The sequence below is a fragment of the Anabrus simplex genome, chromosome 14, assembly GCF_040414725.1.
Source record: "Anabrus simplex isolate iqAnaSimp1 chromosome 14, ASM4041472v1, whole genome shotgun sequence".
Classification (NCBI taxonomy): Eukaryota; Metazoa; Arthropoda; class Insecta; order Orthoptera; family Tettigoniidae; genus Anabrus; species Anabrus simplex.
This window is the reverse complement of record NC_090278.1, coordinates 97,767,239-97,787,833: the sequence shown is the minus strand read 5'-3', so window position 1 is coordinate 97,787,833 and position 20,595 is coordinate 97,767,239. Positions and strand designations below refer to the sequence as shown.

General features: G+C 39.5%; 1 long non-coding RNA gene across 1 annotated transcript in view; it reads left to right on the top strand.

Moving 5' to 3' along the window:
- The window catches only part of LOC136885488 (uncharacterized), a 154,273-nt gene that overhangs the window by 24,391 nt on the left and 109,287 nt on the right, over positions 1-20,595 (top strand). Inside the window, exon 2 of the long non-coding RNA XR_010861539.2 lies at positions 5,811-5,905. This is a non-coding gene — a long non-coding RNA (uncharacterized lncRNA). The remainder of the gene's footprint in view (positions 1-5,810; positions 5,906-20,595) is intronic.

The following is a 20,595-nucleotide window of genomic DNA, read 5'->3' as shown; positions in this document are numbered from 1 at the left end:
GCTATTGAAGTAAAGTCTGGCATTAAAAAGAGTCGTAACATCAGCTTCGCACGAACCTCTTCCTCTTCTATACTTTCAGGCCACTCTGTGCCAAGCATCAGCAAGCATATAAACACAGCCTTTCAAGTTATGTTTATTTGTAAAGCTCACAACAGCCTGTGTAAACTTTTTTCAACTTTTCTGTATTATCTTGATCCATAGGCTGTATTATCACTGAAACCGAAGTTGGAAATTATCATCGACATTAAGAACTTCAGCTGGAGGTGTGGGGGATTTATCTATAATTTAAAGAACTTTCCCTGTTTTATGTTCCTTTTGAAGGTGTGCTTTAACATTTGGCATAAATGTATTTTTTGTACCAATCCTTGAAAATATCAGCAGTGATCGACAAGCTCTTTTGAAGGTTGTGTAACGTTTTGAAAACATCTTCCTGATAATCAGTAACGGTGCCACTGACCATTGCAGTCGCTCCATCCTTACTTTGTACCCTGGGGCTGACGCTGGTATGGCCGGGCCTGTTTCATCTTGTCTGTAACGTTGTTCAGAAACAAAGATGGCAAAGTTAACTTCGTATAATTCTCCAGCTTTTGGACCTCCAGGTGGCTTTTCTTCTTGAATTTGAAGTTCTCTTATGCCATGCCGTAATTTAAATTTTTTCAACTACCCAGAACTTGTCTTGAAATCTGGCGATCCACCCAATTTTTCATTGATCTCAAGGGATTTTCACAAGTAACAGGTTTTTATATTGGCTCATCCAAGCTTCCTTTTTTGTGAACCACACACAACAGAATCTTCTAATTCAGAGTTGTTTGCTGTTTGTAATGTTTAAGGTTCCTTAGATCTCTCTTCAGAATCCAATTTAGAGGCATACTTTACTCAACTGTCCTTAGTTTTCTTTAAATTACTCATTGTTGCTTTTCCCACACTGTAAAGTCTAGCTGAAACTTTTAGTTTTTGTTCAGTTGTTAAAAATGTGTGCCTCTCCCTTTCAACAATGTAAATTAGAAACCAAAACAATACGGCCAACTGTATTCGTGACAGTCTCATCATTATCGATTGTGTTCGTAGAGGGAGAGTCGGGTTCTTTCAACTTTCCTTGGCCACTCTGACTTACAGCACAGGCAACCAGGGTTCAGAGGGCTGAGAGTGAAGCATGCCCACGGTTTCTAAGATGCACATTTAACAAAAATTTCAGGGCTTGGGTTGAGGTTAGTGACGCTCTACTGTACTCTGATATATTGTCACCCTCATTTCTTCATAAAATTAAAATTACTCTAAGACGTCCGGCGCCATGGCTAAATGGTGAATGTGCTGTCCTTTGGTCACAGGGGTCCTGGGTTCAAATTCGAGCAGGGTTGGGAATTTTAACCATAATTAGTTAATTCGGCTGGCGTGCGGGCTGGGTGTATGTGTCGTCTTAATCATCATTTCAGCCTCATAACAACGCACAGGTCGCCTATGGGCCTGAAATTAAAAGACCTGCACCTGGCGAGCCAAACTTGTCCTTGAACACTCCCGGCAATAAAAGCCATACACCATTTACATTTCATTCCTCTCTAAGAGATGGTGGTCGTGATTATTGAAGTACAACTGGGCAACTATCCTCTATATAACATTAATCAGAGGCAAAAACTGGAAGGGGTCCGACACTTCGAAAAATGAAAGCATTGGCCAAAGAAAGACAAGGGCTACGAAGGGCGTGAAAATGAAAGGCTCCCTAGGTCTCGGGAACCTAATACGTCGGGGTCAGAAAAGAACAATAATTGACCAAGGTCACTCTGTAAGACCAGTGATATAATTCTTGATTGAATTATACAAAATAAAGTACAATGTTGTTCAAGATAGCAGCAACACTTCGCAACGCCTCATTTGTATGTTGATTGGCGTCCAAAATATAGCTAAAAATAATTTTATTTCAAGTTCCTGAAAATACATTACCCATCAGCTTGGACTCTGGTTTCTGGGAGGAATCTTGACTACTTTCTTCTCAAGATTTATGATACAATAATTTTGCCAATCAGTTCATAGTTTGATATTTTTTAGGAAGCAACTTTTCTGTTACCCTGATTTATGTTATCTCAAAGTTTCAGCCAATGTGAGGGAGAACAACTAAGAAACACACAAAAAATTGTGTTTCCTGAAGACAACAGCTTGGCTTTGCTCTCTCTCTGCAAGGTTTAATTACTGAGCTGAACATAGTAGAAACAAGGCTAATGCTAGATTACTTTTTATTTCTTTTCTTTTTTTTCTCATTTTAAATATTTTTACTCAGTCAATATCATTCATACAGAGCTAGGTGGTAAGAGATAGTGTGAATCCCACATAAGATGAACTTTTGTATGGGCTTCATGATTACAGTAGCTGGATTATTTACTCATGGAATATAGTGAATAACATGTGTCCAACTCATTGGCTGAATGGTCAATGTTGAGGCCTCTGGTTCAGAGGGTCCCGGGTTCGATTCCTGGCCGGGTCACGGATTTAAATTGGCTCAGATTAATTCATCTGGCCCGGGGACTGGGTGTTTGTGTTTGTCCTAACACTCTCCTCTTCATATTCAGACAACACACCACACCACAGAAACACGCAATAGTGATTATATCCCTCCATATAGGGTTGGCGTCAGGAAGGGGCATCTGGCCGTAAAACAAGGCCAAATCCACATGTGGGACACACTTCGCACCCACGACTCCACAGGTGAGGGAAAAGTGGTAGAAGAAGAAGAAGAAGATGATGATGATGATGATGATGATGATGAAGAAGAAGGATAGTGAATAGCATGTACTCCATTAGTATTTGGTGTTATAATAATTTTATGATCTCTCTTTGCCACATAATATGGTGTAATAAGGAGAAATCTGTAAGTTAGAGACATGGGTCACAACAGGAGAAGGTGGGTTTCTTAGCAAAGAGGAATAGTGAGAAACTTGATTTAAATAGGATGGTGGAATTTATTTGTTAACTTTGTAGTAGTTAGGAATCATGTGAATAGTCTTTTCTTCAGGGTATACTGGTTGCTACTATTCATATCCATGGGCCTAGACAACTTAGATTTCTGCCAAGTTCTGTATTTCATCATGGAATACTTATTCCAGTTCTGTCTTGAGTAATGTAATTTGTGTTCTTAGCAGAAGAGCTTTACATTTTTATGCATATATAGAGTCAGTAACTGCATAAATAGCTGCCATATATTAAGCACCATGCTTTGATGGAACATTTCATATGTTGGAAATGTCAACGGCTTTTTGTACATGACTTCTAGTATGTAGTTCTGGCATGTATTTACCCCAGCCAAGTGTGAATCGAGTATTCCACCCCAACGGTTAATACCATATTTTATTTTTATTTGTTTTACAAGTCTCTTTACATCGCACCGACACGGTAGGTCTTATGGTGATGATGGGAGAGGAAAGGCTTGAAGTGGAGTGGAAGTGGCCTTGGCCTTAATTAAGGTACAGCCCCAGCATTTGCCTGGTGTGAAAATGGGAAACCGCAGAAAACCATCTCCAGGACTGCTGACAGTGGGGTTCGAACCTACTATCTCCCAAATATTAGATAATGGCCGCACTTAAGTGACTAGGTATCGAGCTCGGTAATAACATATTACAGTTGTGACTTAACTAAAGCGAAGTGTACAGATTTCAAGACTTTTGCTGAAATAACATTTCTAATTCTGGAAAATATATAAATAAGCTTCTGAAGTTTAATGATAAAATTTGATGCATGAAAATTCCATTTTAGGAAACTATAATTTTCCCTATGTATATAACATTTAGTGACTTTTATAGAGTATAACAGTGAGACAATTCTAGCTTGTCCTGCCATATTTTTCCTCTCATGTCTTCTATGGGAATGAGCCTGCTGTTTGACCGGCTAGTCAGATATGAATCTCCGTAGAGGAGTTCCAGTCTAGTGTAAGAGTAAGCTGATCGGAATTTATGGTATCAGTAGAACTAAGATATCTTAATTTCCTGCACTATTACATTCATTGCAAATTGTTTTTGACAGATAACTAGCATTGCTGCTCCATATGTTTCTGTGTGTTTTGATACTATTCTTCAAGAAGCAGTGATATTTACCTATGAATACTTGAAGTCCCTCAAAGTTTTCATTTCCGTCTGAAGCAAACATTTAATTGTCTTTTCCTCCAGAAAATGTAAATCACACCGACGGCTCTCAGTCACACTCTTGTTATTACTGTTGATGTAAAGCGCAGCACGCTTCCTCTCACAACATATTGATGTTCGTTACTATTATTTTGTTCAGTTAATCGCAGTGTACGAAGGAATGATTCCTGTGGTGAGAGGATACAGAAAAAACTACCTTTGCTTTCTGAGTATAGTACGCACTTCTATTTCTCAACCTGCCCATTACGCATGTCAGAGAAAAAAGCAGCGTACTTTGTCTGCTCAGAGTGAACACTCTTTGAATTTGAAAAAATCCAAGTTTTTTTTCATTGTGATTTTTGTCAAATTTTGCATGACATAGTTAATATCACAGAAGTTCCATTTAACTATGAAGGAGGATCAGATAATTTATTTTATTGTAGTTGACTGTGCGGCAAGATCACAAAAACTTTTTCCAGCATTGAGTGATCTTAACCTGTCCTTCCAATCTTACGTCTTGGATTTGAGGACTTGATGGACAGATTTACTTTCAGCACATATTTTTGAACGGGAAGATGGTTTTTATTTATATGCCTTCTTCTCCTCTTTTTTCATTTCTCTGTCCCACTTGCACTAAAAGAAGGGACAATGAACTACATTACTATCTACTACAGACAGTAAGGCAAAACTAGACGTCTTGTCCCTCCATACTGTGTCCTCGCACAGCTGAAAGAAGTGGCTAAAAGTGAGTAAGACCAGTAAAGTGCTCCGTGACAAAGAAGAAGATTTATACAATACAAATAAAATGTTTATTGTTGAAGCCTTTTTATTCTGCACAAAATAAAAGTTTCTCTAACTTGCTTCTTTTGCTGAATGTACATTAAATCTATAATCTGAATAAGCTTCAGGATGTCTTGGAAAAATGATACATATATACAAATCTAAGTTAATATGTACAATAAGTTCCTCCTTGGCAGAACACAATGCAAATCAATATCCCTATAATTGACTGCCTAAGTTGATCATGAGAAGACTTTACAAGTTTACAGGTAACAGAGCAGACTCCGGCTAGCGTTTGGTGCACATTTTCAAGAGGTGTGACCTCCGTGTCCAACTTACGGTGTAGGCTAGTCGCAGAACAGCTGCTGTCTCTTTCGCCTGCTACACCGCAGGTGGGCTGATGTCACAGTCTGGTCAGCGTGCTGGCTGGGAAACATGTCGTGTTCCCGAAGACTTGCAGTGTAGCACGCTGACTTCGAACAGGTGAGGAGGCACCACGTTTTGAATAACTGCTTAATTTGTTCACAGAGGATGGTTACCTCTTAAAACAATAATCACCACCACCATCCCTGCTTCCACTTGATGTTAATTGTTTGTGCATAAAGATCGGATGACCAGCTGCCTACTATAACAAGAACCTCGTAAGCTGCTACCTGCTTTTAAAACTACAGCCTACTTTGCTATGATAACTTAACTGCAGTCTGCCATACAGACATAATCCCATTTTGAAACATAGGCTGGATCATTAAAAATATTTTGATATAAGAAGTTGTTTAAATGCTAAACAGTTGATTCTTTAGTTACAAGGACCTGCATCAGGCACTCACTCATGGCACTAGAAGTCATACGATATCTTATGAAGTGTGTAGTAAGGATTTGTGATATTGAGTTCTAGCGTTTAATGCCGTTCTTTCTTCTCACTAGGACAGTAAAGTAAGCTACTATTCCAGTGAAGTGGAGAAAGTACACTTGGGGTTGCCATGGTGTGGACTTCAACTGGAAGAGTTCTTTCTTGGAAGGTTGGTATCAAATTGTCAATTAATTAACTTTTAACTTTCTTCCTTGAAAATGTTGTAACACAATACCTTGATCATGCCTGCCAACTTCCCAGATTTAGGCGGGAGACCCGATTTTGGACAGTTTTTCCCACCTCCCAATTATTCTATTATTTCTTCTGATTTAACTTATTTTTTGTGAACTTCAAACATTTCTTTTTAAATCCTGCCATTTCAGCTTTGTACGCCAGTGGCTAGGAGTGCCACTTTCAAATGAAATATTGACGTTTATTAATACGAGAAATACACGCGAATGAGATGTTTATTGAAACCTGCATCGCGATACATATATCGATTTTAAATGTCTTGTTCTTGCATGCTATGTTTGTATTTGTTCACATTAGTCGATTCTAGAGACTAGGTCCCTAGATTTGGAGTTTATTTTCGTAATTTAATGAGTTAATTTCAAAGATAGCGACTAGTGTCTTTTCTAGAGATTTTAGGAGCCATTTGGAGACAATTCTGGCAAATTTTAATTTATTACTTGGTGAAAATGGCATTGCACTTTTCACAATTGCGCGGGCGCGTGATGCAATATATTAATCAATGTATTTGCTAAATAATAGCATCCAAGTGCATGACTGATTCACACGTGTTGATCATGAGCTCATACTATTTTCGTAAGGCTTATCAGAGACTGATAATCTCACTTGCATACTTCGGGTGAGGGAATAGAGATGTGTAATTTTTAGCCTCGTATAGCAACAGTCGGGTTTTGAGACAATAAGTATTACAATATATATACCACATTATAATACATGTAGAACAATAAGTTTTCACCAATTGTATCGTGATTTTTCCCGATTTTCATATCAATCTCCTGATTTTTGGTTTTGTAAAGTTGGCAGGTATGCTTGAGTTGTATTTGTCAAATGTAACTTTGAGGATTTTCAGTCTGTTGAGAGTACTAATTATAACACAGTGAGGATGTTCTTGTTGAATGAAACATGTTTATTATTATGCGTTCCTTTTACAGGTATGTCGTGTTTTGACTGACTTTAAAGTTGAGTCGACAAATTACTCAAATGTCCAGGATATTTGTTAAGGGATTAAGATATAGGCCTAACTGCTCATTACTATTTTGTTGATTGATATAAATATAGATATCTGAAATTTGTGTTTTAGCTTCCTATCTCAAGTTAGTCTAAAGGGGATCTGTAATGAACACTTAAAGCTATCATTGCCCATCTGGACAGAACTCTTTAATGAGCGTGTTAAAATAGGTCATATTCCACTTGACTGGTACAATTCGATCATCAAGTTACTGTACAAAGGGAAAGGCGACACAAGTGACCTGGGCTCCTATATAGGAATAGTACTGCTAACACCACTGCTGACTCAAAGGCTGAGTACTATAGTGGACCCGATTCTACCAGAAGAACAATTTGGCTTTAGACATGGTCGATCCACCTTGATGGCCGATGGAAACCTAGTCACAGAGATCCAAGAGAAGATTAACTCTTTCGTGCGGGTTGCGAAGTAGAGCGTACTGAATTTTCAAACCAACTTCCTCTGCCATCTGTCTGCTAAACATATAACTTCTTGGAACCAGTGAATTTTGCTATGCATCCTGGATACAGCTGACTGAATGTAAACACATTGCAGCACCATGGCTGCACATAACCAGTTGAGTGAAGACGATATTTCTTACAAATTAAATTAATATGTTTACCAATGCAATGGTAGTGAGTTTGAAGTTGGCTCAGAAGATGAACCTGAGGCTAATCGAAATATGGTATATTGCACAGGGCATTCAGGTACTGTCTCCTGTTATAATATTACACCTACTTGGACAAAAAATTATCAGTTTTAATCCTCCGGTTAATTCTGTTTAGGACTGTAGGCCTCTACATAATTATATAATATTCCAACCAACGTCAATTTATCTTCCAATCGCATTCAGTGAAAAATAGTTTATAATTTGTACGTCCGAGATGTAGTATGATTTGCTGTCTAAATATCCAAGTGATCCGAAAATGAAATAAATTGCGGGATTCCGGGTGAAGTCCAGCGTTCTCTCTATTACCAAGAAAGTAAGAGCCCCATCAGGTTGAGCAATTCAGACTGATTTTAAGAAGAAGCAATTTAACATTAACTTGCACCATGCTGGATGCTTCTTGATGAATCGTTTTGAACTGTGGGGTTCCTGCGTGTAATTAGGTGATCTCATTGTATCATTTTAGAATAAGTATAGTGTATTTTCCCTTGCTGCAAAATTTGAAACTGATATCTTAAGTGATTTTTTACAGAATAAATGATTTAGTGAAGGTACTGCACAGCTAAACCTGAGAAGCAAATAGGTTTCGCCAGACAGTGAGTCAAAGATAGTCCCTGGGAAAGGGTTAAGGACCATAAGATGTTTACCATGTTCATCAATCTCAGCAGAGCGTTTGACACAGTGAATAGGAGTGTGCTTGTGGAAAAACTGGAGAACCTATTAGTGCAGTCAGAGCTGACACGGGTGTGGGATGGGCTATCAAAATCAAATTGGCAAGTCAGACGGTTGGTGTGCTACAGGGCGACCCACTCAGTCCAGTATTGTTTTAACGTCTACACAAGAGAAATAGTCACCAGCGCACCGAATGCAAGCACCTACATTTATGCAGATGATATGGCTCTCGCCTCAGTAAACATAGAAGATCAATAGAAAACGATGGACTTCATTACAGAGTGGACTGAAGGGACTTGGTGATAAATGAAATAATTTTTACCTTTTAGAACAGGAGGTAGACTATGCAGAAGACAAGTGCTGACTCCAAGTACCTGGGCATCATCATCTAAGTAACTGCAAAGACTAGCTGCTGCTATAAAAAGCATAAGGACATCAGACATATCGAGAATGTCCATAGCCACAGCAATGAAATTATTTTGAGGTGAAAGTGATTCCAGTACTTATTTGTGGACTTGAATTAATATGGGAACACCCACCAAAGAAGCAATTAACTCTTTCCGGTCTAACTGCAAGCTGCTCGCAGCGGCCAAAATTGCACTCAGACCGCGCTGTGAGCATAGCCCATAGCAAGGTTTGACAATTCAGTAAAAATTGAGAACGAACTATGCACGCATTCTGGCGGTTACATAGTGTTTCTTCGTGTATTGGTTATGAGAGTATTTAAGCAGATGGCAGTATTATATGACTAAGTCAGAGAATTTACGATATTTTCGATCAACATGCATCAGTAGATGTTGTAACTCAGTGAGCTCCAAGACGTGGCTTCTCGCGGCAAACATGTGCCTGACGAAAGTGATTGATATTTTATGATATATTATAAGTTTATGCACAAATGCACATATTATTGACATATGAATTCGAAACAACTTCTTACATTTCATTACGATTTGCGTGAATATGTAGGATTGTCTGCATATTAGTAAAGTTGTCTGTTTTCTCTTTCTCAGAAGACTTTTGTGGTAAATGGAACAATATTTTTACATTTGAGTAACTTTTGACAGAATTTATAAATTAAAATAAAATTTCATAAGAGTTCCCATTTTCATTATTGTGATTATTACTATTATTATTATTATTTTTATATCGTACTCATTATTGTTGTTGTTTTGTAATTGCAATGCACATTGTATATTAGCAAAATAGGGTAAATATAACAGTATTTCAGAAAACTGTACTTGCTTAGTTATCTGTCAGACCTTTCTTCCATTTGCAAAACATGGTATAATATATAAACAATTTTAAAATGTCAAGTGATAGTTGACATGATACAAACAGTGTTTTTCAAAACTAGATGCCCAAACAAGCATAAAGAAAAAAGAATCATGCCAATATCTCCTACAGGTACAGAGATATAATGTTTTAAATATCCTTAAAATGCCCAGACTGGAACGGGTTAAGGAAGGTTGTAAACCTAAAAGTGAGATACTTGAAAAAGGTGCTAGGACTCTCAAAATACACACAGTCTCGCTACACTTATGTACTGGTGAGGGAAACCTTTCTAGTAGATGTGCTGAGGTTACAACTGCTCTTGCCAGCTATAACTGCATACACGGAGCTCGTAGAAGAGTTGCAAACGAAATGGAATAACATAGACTAAGAATTCTACACCATGAAAGCTGAGGCACTTAGTGACACATTTGGCAACGCATGGTTTCCACCACCAAAATTGCGGGCTGAATTCGTTCCACAAGGCAACGGACGAGTGCATTTGCGGTTTGTGTGGAAGAAAGTGTGAAAAATATCTCGTCATGAAATGTACCAACAGAACAGCATCACTGACACAATTCTGTTTAGAATAACTTGTAATGCACTCTTATGCCCATTACTCGCACCTTCCTTATTATTATTATTATTATTATTATTATTATTATTATTATTATTATTATTAAAGAATATTGTCTCCAGCATTGGTCACTGATTAAGTCCATTAACATTAGAACAGTTTCTTCTGCTTAAGTGCCACTTTTCCCGTACCCTAGTGGTCAGATGGGCCGTGTGTGGATGGATACGTTCACTGTTGCGTGTTTCTGTTGAGCTGTGTGTTCTGAGACAAACATAAACTCCCAGTTCTCAAGCCATACAACTGAACTGGATGAGTTACAAATCATTACAACATTATTTTTTTAACATTTAAATTAAATTTTCAAAATTTTTATGCACCAAACAATTAGAACCCTAATTAGTGCCCCTAATGTCCTCCATTAATTTGACTATTATTTTCTATCCCCTCAATTCTGACACACACTGGGTAGGGTATGTACTTCATTCAATTAGTCACAGTGTTCTTTTGACCTGGAAAAGGCTTAACATACTACCAGAGATGTGGGATTATCTCCACCCTACACCAGAGGGGATTTCAGAGAAATCCACCAATTATCAAGAATTTCATATCCCTCCAGCTCTTTCGAGTCCGAGTAGGGAATGCGTAATCTGTTACAATGTGCTTTATGTTGCACTGACACATAGGTCTTATGGCATCGATGAGATAGGAAAGAGCTCGGAGCGGAAAGGAAGCGGCTATCGCCTTAATTAAGGTACAGCAGAATAGAAAACCATCTTGAGGGCTGCCGACAGTGGGGTTCGAAGCTAATGTCTGCTGAAATGCAAGCTGACCAAACCCTGTAGCCACTCGCGTGGTGAATGTGTAATCTCAGTATTAGAGTACTATAGGAATCTGTTCATCATTGGCATAGTTGGCACTGCTGGGTCCACGTTCGTTCTGTCCATGTATGTAGACTATTTAGCTCTACATTTCAGCTCCGGAAGGAGGGTGATTGCTGAGAAACAGCTACACCAAGCTATTAATCAAATTATTGGATACCGGGCGAGTTGGCCGTGCGCGTAGAGGCGCGCGGCTGTGAGCTTGCATCCGGGAGATAGTAGGTTCGAATCCCACTATCGGCAGCCCTGAAAATGGTTTTCCGTGGTTTCCCATTTTCACACCAGGCAAATGCTGGGGCTGTACCTTAATTAAGGCCACGGCCGCTTCCTTCCAACTCCTAGGCCTTTCCTATCCCATCGTCGCCATAAGACCTATCTGTGTCGGTGCGACGTAAAGCCCATAGCAAAAAAAAAAAAAAAAAAAAATATTGGATGGGCCCTGGAACACGGTTTTTTATTTCCAACCACGAAAACATCAGCTGTACACCTCTGTTGACATCGGCTTGTGCATCCTCAACCAGAGCTCTGATTGCAAAACAGTGTCTTACCAGTGGTGGACTCCTGCAGGTTTCTGGGTCTCCATTTTATCAGCGACTAAAGCACCACATCCATCTCTTGAAGGTTCTCTGCTTGAAGATAACTACCATGCTGAAGTTTCTCAGCGGCATTTTGTGGGGAGATGACTGTGTGGTGCTGGTATGTTTATACACAGTTACGGTATGGTTCTATCCCGAATAGACTATGGTAGTGCGGCTTATGGTTTGGCATTGAGATTTTCGCTTAATCTTTTAGACAGTGCTCATCGCAGTGGCAACCGGATCTATCCGGAGTTTGCTCGCTGAATTTGGAGTTCCATCTTTACGAATAGGGCGCCAGCTGTTACTCCTCGCGTACGCTGCCAACATTTGTGAAATGCCTATTTTATACCCGATTCCACCAGCCGAATGCCACACGACCATTTGGAATTAGAGTCGATAGCTTGTGTTGTGAGTTAGATGTGGCTAGACTCGTAGCGAGGTACCTAGTTCTGTTGCCAGATAAATGGCTAGATCTACTCCAAGGAATGGATCCAAGGTGAATATGGATGCCTCTGTTGTTCAGAGTAATTTCCAGGACTTTGTTCACCAGTATCCGGACATGCGACATGTCTTCGGTGATGGTTCTAAGATGAGGGAAAATGTTTGATGCTGTTTCATCTCCAATAATGCTAGTACTAAAATATCGCTTCCTAGTGTGTAGTGTGTATTCTGCAGAGCTCTTAAAAGTTCTGCAGTTGGCTACTTTTTCATTTGTACAGACTGCTTATAAACTTCAGTTTTGAGTGTCTGTATTGACGATATTCACTTTAATTTGAGAGAATTCCACCTTTCAATACATATATTATTTTGTCTTATGAACAAAACGCTTAGTTGGTCACAAGTACATGTTTCATCCCTTATTTACAGGACATCTTCAGTTTGAGAAGGTACATTAGACATACTTAAAATAAAATTGATACCATTTTAAAAAGTTCTAAAAACATTGTGCGTCACTGTTATTGTCTTCTTTCTTCTTCGTACAGTTGAGTACTGTATCCTCCTGATAAAGTTTTTCTTTCTTGTATTATTTTGTTTCCTTGGGGGCCTATGTATTATGTTTTAACATATGTTATTTTAAAAAAGATCAAGGTTCTTCAGCGGCTGAAGATGGCCCGTACATGGGGACAGAACCGGTACTGTACTGTAAAATGTTTTCAGTACCGTATAATAAATAATGGTATTAATTACGTGGAAAGTCCAAATCTTTATACTTGTGATCAAGACAAAATAATGTTAAACAAAAGATAAAGGTTTCCACCTATTCAGTACTATTTATTGTAACCTTAACAGAAGTTACATATACTTTGATGAAACTACTTACGGTCATGCTAGAGACCATCATCAGTCAAAATCAACAAAAGTTAAGGCAAGACATGAATTATAGAAAAAGTTTATGAAGCATGTGTTGTTGATGTTTATTCAGTGCAAGACAGATCAAGAGTTATGGCATGTGGTCTCCAGAGAGGCCTGGTGACCTGCACGTTGTGATGAGGATAAAACGATGATGAAGACGACATATACACCCAGTCCCCGTGCCAGGGGAATTAATCAGTTATGGTTAAAATTCCCAACCCTGCCGATAATCGAACCCGGGACCCCTGTGACCAAAGGCCAGCACGCTAACCATTTAGCCGTGGAGCCAGACAAGTAAAGAGTTGAATGTTAAACAGTCATCATGATTACATGTTTTGTGTAAGTTCTCGGTTTTCTTCCAGTTTGAAGAATGCACTTCACAGAAGACCAGGTCAAACACTTAAAATACCAGCACTTGAAGAATCTTTTTGAATTTGATTCAGTTGAAACAAGTGTGAACAGAATGATGTTGATGAGGAAGTGTTTTAAGAGGGAAGACCAGTCCCATTGTGTTCTTGTGGTGTCGACTTCACCGCTGCCCACATCCTCACAGAGGGTGCCCATCACTCGGCCTGCAGGGGACACTCAAACTCCTGTTAGGCGATCTGATCTCGAATATACTCTGCCACTAGCGGGTGTTCCTCGTAATCTCTACAAGTCAAGTTGGTCTACATGGCACTAGTTTCAGCCATGTTCAGCCATAAAATATGTTGGAAACTAACATATACAGTTAAAATTGTCCTGTCAATCTGTTCATTGCATTAATACATGTTGAATATTGCTCAAGTTTGTTCTTACGTTATTGACGTTGTTCAAATAACTTGAACACAGGTTCTGATTATATAACTGATATAAAACAATTGTGGTATTGTACGTCATATAATTGACACTGCCTTGATCGTTGTTGTCCATATGTGGTAGAATTGAAGTGTGCGTTTGAGTGGCACGTAAGAATCTTGCAAATGATTCTATGTCATCAATGTTACGCAGTGAGTTATCACAATACGTGAAGGCAAGTGCTTATTGGCTTAGAGGGAACGTCCTTTCTGGTACTATTTCATTTGGTTGAATGGAATCTTGATCCCAGGAGTTGTTAAGTCTATTGGGTATACTGGATATTAGCTCTTATGGATCTTCCTAAACCGCATTTGGGTCACACTGTCTTCTGTCACTTATTGTGACACTGACGACATAGAATTGTTTATAATACCAATATAGTTGGAGCATTATTAGACGTTCTAAATTTTCCAGCTAACTCATTCCTGGTTGCCAGCGTTTTTCCCCAGTGTGCTAAGTTGGTGAATAACACACCTACCGAGACGCATGGCTACTGCATACCACGGAGGCTCCCTATGGGAATGAACATCTATTTCATAGAATCATTTGCCAGGATTCATACATGCCACTCAAACACACACTGTGAACCCAACCAAGTTCAATTCTACCACATATGGACAGCAATGATCAAGGATGTCATTTATATGACGTACAATATCACAATTATTTTATATCAATTTCATAATAAGAACCTAACCATATTCAAGTTATTTTAATATCAATAACATACGAATAAACTTAAGCAATATTTAATACGTATTAATGCAACCAATCATTTTGTAATAAGATTTTTTATAGTACGTGACATTTTTATGTACTTGTGCCTTCTGTGTTAATTTGGCAAATCCTGATACCAGGGCCAAGATTCTTAGCTGGAAAGCCCTGAGAAGGGCCATTTGTATTCACGTTTTGTGACCTCAAGCAATGTTTCAGGCCAGGAGATCGCTGGAATTGTCTGGCTGCCTAAACCTGGTCTAGGTGTTTCCCTCAAAGTGACCGTTCTTTAGCACCACTCGGGGGGCACGTGTAGCTTAAGGAATGCTATGGACACGTTGGTTTATTCAGCTCCAGAATACTGCGAACTACTGTGGATAAACAGCACTCACATGTATTATTAGTAGGACCATACGATCTACTCTGTCTTCCTGAGGCATATTCCACCGCCTGATGCGAGAATATCAGCTTTTGTTAAATGATGTTGTCTATGAGGAGCGAAGACGGCTCAGATTAAGACACCCTGCTATTTCCACAGCCAGAATTTTGTCAGAAGAAAAGTTGGACATTCGCCTCTCATGGCAACAACACTGCCCTGAACGATGTCGTAGCATGCCATGTATCCTGCAAAACCCACCAGGATTTGATGAACCCGCACTGGCCATGGAATATGTTTAGATGCTCTCCACAAGTGGGGAAAAGTCTTGTCACCAAAATGTGACTGTGGTGCTGAGAAACAGACAATTCATCACTTGGTGACTGAGTGCCCAAACTATGCACATTGTGGGTACTTCAAGGACTTTTTAACAGTTACAATGAAAGAACTTGAATAGTTGTATGTGGATATACGTAGGAAGTTATACTTCAATAGCTGCAACCTTCATATAATTTCATGTATGTGGTACTGGTAACTTAATGATAATTTAATGCTTCTTTATGTGCCATACGCTAAATAAATAAATGCAACCAGTGAACAGACTGACGGGACAATATATGGCTGAACATGGGCCAAGATTGTAGGGCTGAAATTAGTACCAAGTAGATATAACTGTGTACCAACTTGACTTGTATAGAAGAGGAGGAACACCCACTAGTGCTGCATTCGTACATATCATCAATACGGAACATGAAGCTCATAAATTATGATAGTGTTGTTTTATGTGTGAGTGTGGATTAATCAAGTGTATGTAAATTTCAAGTGTTCTGTTACTCAGGAAACTTACATTCCGTTTTCCTGTGTTTCTGACCTTTTTGGCTTAATAATTTTTATTTTGTCTCGGCTTAATTTGTTCAGAGGGGATGATTACCTAGTTTTACTTCCTCTCAAAAGAAACACCACCACTTTGTCTTTTCTCCATTCTCTTCGATCACCATTGGCTTTTGCTTCAATACTCCCCACTACGAAGTCTCTTCATCTCCTTCAACTCTCTTTCTAGCGATCATTTTCTCTAAGACTCTCTTTGTATTTGCATGAGGTGTTGAGATCACTTCTTGCAGTTTATGAACACCAGCTCTCCTGGCCCGCGTCTCTTTGGTCTGAAACCCTGGTTAGCTGGATCACCATCAGAATGTTGTTCAGCAGGGGAGGAGGTATTTAATCACTTCAGTAGTGCAGAAGAACAAACAGTGAATAAAATAACATCTTGTGGAATGACAGAGTGAAAGAGGTGATTAAAACAATGTCAAGAAAGTAATGAATGTTGAAGGAGCCAGAAATAGTGGCAACTGCCAACTGAGGGGAAAATTCAAAAGCTAGACCAAGAATACCAAAATAGGAAATTAGAAGTAAAAAAGATTGTGGGAGAAGAGAAGTGCTGGGGTGAATTTAGCCAAAAGCTACAGGGTGTAGAGCGTCAGTAAAAGCAAGAGATCTGACAAAAAGGACATCACAGCACCAGAAACAATACATGAGAATGCAGTCGGGAGCGGACAAGAGATTGGAAACTAAATGAACACCTCTTTCGATACACTCCAGAATGAGGAAGAAACCACCAAGTGAGGTGACCATGCGGTAAGAGGCGTGCCACTATTAGCTAGCATTCAAGAGATAGTGGGTTCAAACCCCACTGTCGGCAGCCCTCAAGATGGTTTTCTGTGGTTTCCAATTTTCACACTAGGCACATGCTGGGGCTGTACCTTAATGAAGGCCACAGGTGCTTCCTTCATACTCCTGGCCCTTCCCTGTCACATCATCGCCATAAAGAAAAACAAAAGAGTGAGAAACTACTGAGGAAATGGGAGAACAGATGATATTCCAATTACTTGGGCTGAGCTGAAAATTGCTTTAAAAAAGATGAAAGGTGGCAAGTCAGCTGGGATTGATGAAGTTACTGCTGACATGATCAAAGCAGGTATACCCGGCCTGCAGTGGCATGGTGTGAAAATCAGGTTCCAGGGGTCTGGAGAAAAGGTATTATTATAAAGGATGCAGAAGAATGTGAGGCAACTATAGGGGCATCACACTTCTCTCCCATGGTCTGAACATAATGTAAAAAAATATTGAAACCAGACTGTGAGCAGTAATAGAACCTGTCCTGGAAAAAAAAAAAAAAGATTCAGAGCGAATGGAAGAAGAACAGACCTGATCAGGATGTTAATGAAAAGGAAAGACATAATCATAGGATTTTTAGATCCAGAAAAGCCATGCGATAGCCATGATGAGTGGTATTCACTTTATCCATAGGAAGAATGAGTACAATCTCGTCCATGTTCAGAGTTTTAAAGGCCTTCCTCTCTTGAACTGTGAGGTTGCTGTTTGGTGCTGGTGCCTTCTGTGATGTTTTGTGGCGGATTTCTTTTGCCTGGTCAGATGGTAAATTGCGAATAGCAGCTTTGATATTCGCAACGATCTCCTCCACGGGAATTGAGGGAGGGGTAATGGCAAAGTTTCCTCCTTTAGCCAGTAGACAGCTTCTGTCTCTGACAGGCAATGGTTGCTCAGGTTGACGGTTATCCGTGAGCTATCCAAGGCAGGCATAGTCTTAGGCACGGGACGATTCTCCTGATATTGCTTCAACTTAATCTTCTGCCGGTTGGTCGTCTGATCGAAGAGTGGGTGATTCAGTCTGGTTTTTCCCAGTCCTGTGGTGCAATTGTGGGGAGCTCAGAAGCTGTAAAAGCGGCTAGTCGACAGTAGCGAGCTCCTTGTGTGTGGAGCTTATATGTTCCCATAGCAGTGAGCGCTCCATTCTATGTAACTGGGCTGAGCTGAACAGTCTCGTCATTATCAGAAATTTAGGCACTATTCCCAAATTTCTGCATCGGAGAAGAAAGGTGAGTGAAGACAAGAGCTGCGACTTTTTCTTACGTAGTTTGTCGAAGCGACGAAATTAGTTGGAAATTTCCTCCCCATAGAGGCGATTCATATAGCAATTGAGGCTTTCATGCTGACGTTACAAATCATGTCAGTGTTTTCCGGGCTTGTAGACCGTGGTCCAGGAGCTTGTGATGGTCCCCTGCGTTGGGCATTATCAAGGTTTCCGACTGACTTCGATAGCAGCGAAGCTCTCAGTAGAATGAAGTGGTGTTGCAACTCCACCTCATTATATAGTGCGCTGCTCGCCTGTTGCTCCGGAGCAGTATAACCTTCGCTCCTATCCAAGTCAGTCAGAACCCTCGACCACAGCCTACAAGCCCAGAAAATACCGACGTGATTTGTAATGCTAGCCATGAAAGCCTCAAATGCTATATTCGAATGGATGGTGAAGCACTTTCAGTTCAAAGTTTTTAACTGTGTGATACGGGTTGCAGGTGTGTAGCTGTCGCTGCAACAAGAGGACCCAAGAATAACTAAGGTCTTTGATGTTGGCACATCTTTTATGTTTCCCTGCTCTCGTCTTGCAGGAATTACCTTAGCTTACTTTAAAAGCAGACATAAAGTTTCCCTCAAAGATCTGTTTGGCATTGAAGGATGTCATTTGAAATGCACCATTGTTTGCTGTTGTGATGGTCTCCAATCAAGAGGCTTCTGGCACGCTCAGGAGGGACCTGTAAAGGTGACTGATGTTTCCCCTCAATTCCAACATAAGCCGCAACTCATCTGCACATCCTACATTCCAATACTTATGTTATCCATCATCAAATATTAACCAGCAACCTTTTAAAAGATTTGGGAAGTATTTTTTTAAAATATTAATGCGTTGCATTAGCTCAAGATATTCCTCGTGGGCTGTGTATCAAGGAAAAGTACTTTCTGGCGGAAATGATGAATGAAAGGATAGAAGAAATTAAGAGCTAACTTTGTGCTGTATTGAGATGAAATCATAAATGTGGAGAATGTTCTTTTGTTATCATATTTAAAGCAATAAAACCTTCAATTTCTGTTGTCGTTCTTGGTGACACGTACACTCGAAACAGCAGATTCAAACACATGCTTTATAGCTATTTTGGGTACCCTGAAATATTACGACATTCAATTTGATAATCACAATACCGTGTCCACCTTGTCAATACATCATCGTCATTTTCAAACTCCAGTTTTCCGCATGTGGTGTATAAGCGCTCGCCATCTCTTCCTGTCCGCATACATCTTCTGTTCCATGACATCTTTCCATTTGAGACCTCTCTCCTCCACATCTGGTTTCACTGTGTGTATCCAGCGTTGGACAGGAAGGTCAAAGTATTTTATGGCAGGCCTGTTGCTCTTCATTCTCATAATGTGCCCTTATTACACTAATAATAGGGACCTCAACGCCTACTATCTTCCTGTTTGTTTCATTCCTGATTTTCTTCTTGCAAGTAGTTTGATTCATAGTTCTAAAAAATCTCATTTCTGTTGCCTGAATTCTGCCTGCAGTCATTGTTTTTTTTCAGTATTGTGATTATTAGATAAGTCAATATGGACCATAATGGTTAAAATAATGTTGATGATGTTGTGGTGCTGGTGTTGAATTCAGCACGTTATATGATAAAATGTTTTCACATACTGGGAAATATTAACTGATGGTATTGTGATATACAAGCTAAGTTTTGTGCTGAGTGTGTTAGGCAAGCACTTGCTCATTGTGACTGAAGTGCATTTTTGAATATGCAGAAACGAAAGCATCTGTTCACAAAGTTTCTGGACAGTACAGTGTACACCAGTATTTCCCACAGGCAGTGATCCTGCTTGTGAATTCTACAAAGCTGCAAGTGTGATTTGACTCGCCAGAAATTGCACAGATGATTGGTGACAGAAATCTTGTGAGAACTGTAAAACATCTGCAGAAAGTAGCTTAGTTGTGATGAAGTGGACATTATTTCTGTGAACTGTGCTCATTTTGCATAATGGATGCCATGTGGAAATGTAGATTGTGAATATTTTGTCTAATAAGTGCCATTGCTTGTCCAAAGAAGATATAGTGGTTTATTTCTGGAACTTATTTTGAGAGCAAGAGTTTGAAAACATTGAAAAGTTCAATTGAAAATACTAATTTTCCCTTTTAAAATCGCGCTTTCTGCACTTGCAACTCAATGTACTTGTAAGGAACGTCTGCGTCAAATTTCAGCCCTCTGCTCTGTGGGAAGTGAGAGAATCAGTGATGGAGTTATTAGGGTAGTTTGCTCAATTTCATTATATCCCTCTAGCATTGTGGGAAGTGTGCAATTTAGTGATATTCTGTTGAGGGCAATTTCACACACAATACATCAGAATGAAACCTTACAGGGAACTCCTGTACCAAATTTTAGTCCTCTAGCTTTGTGGGTATTAGTGATGAGTGAGTCAGGGCTTTTGCTTTTATATATGTACAGTGGAACCTCAATTCTTCGTTTTTGAGCGGACCCTGGGGAAAAACGTACATTACAGGGAAAATGAAAAACTGGCAACGAATTAAAACCATCAACAGTTTTGCTAAACATCACAATAATTAAATGTGTATAATTATAATCTAACAGATACTCCTAAAACAAAATAAACTATAGCCCTAATGGGTCTTGGCCTACCAAGCGACCGCTGTTCAGTCCGAAGGTCTTCAGATTACAAGGTGGCGCATGGTTAGTGTAACAGAATTCTCTCGGCTATTAATCCTGGCTCTCTAGATCGGGATCGCCATCTCGCCGTTAGATAGCTCCTCAGGTAA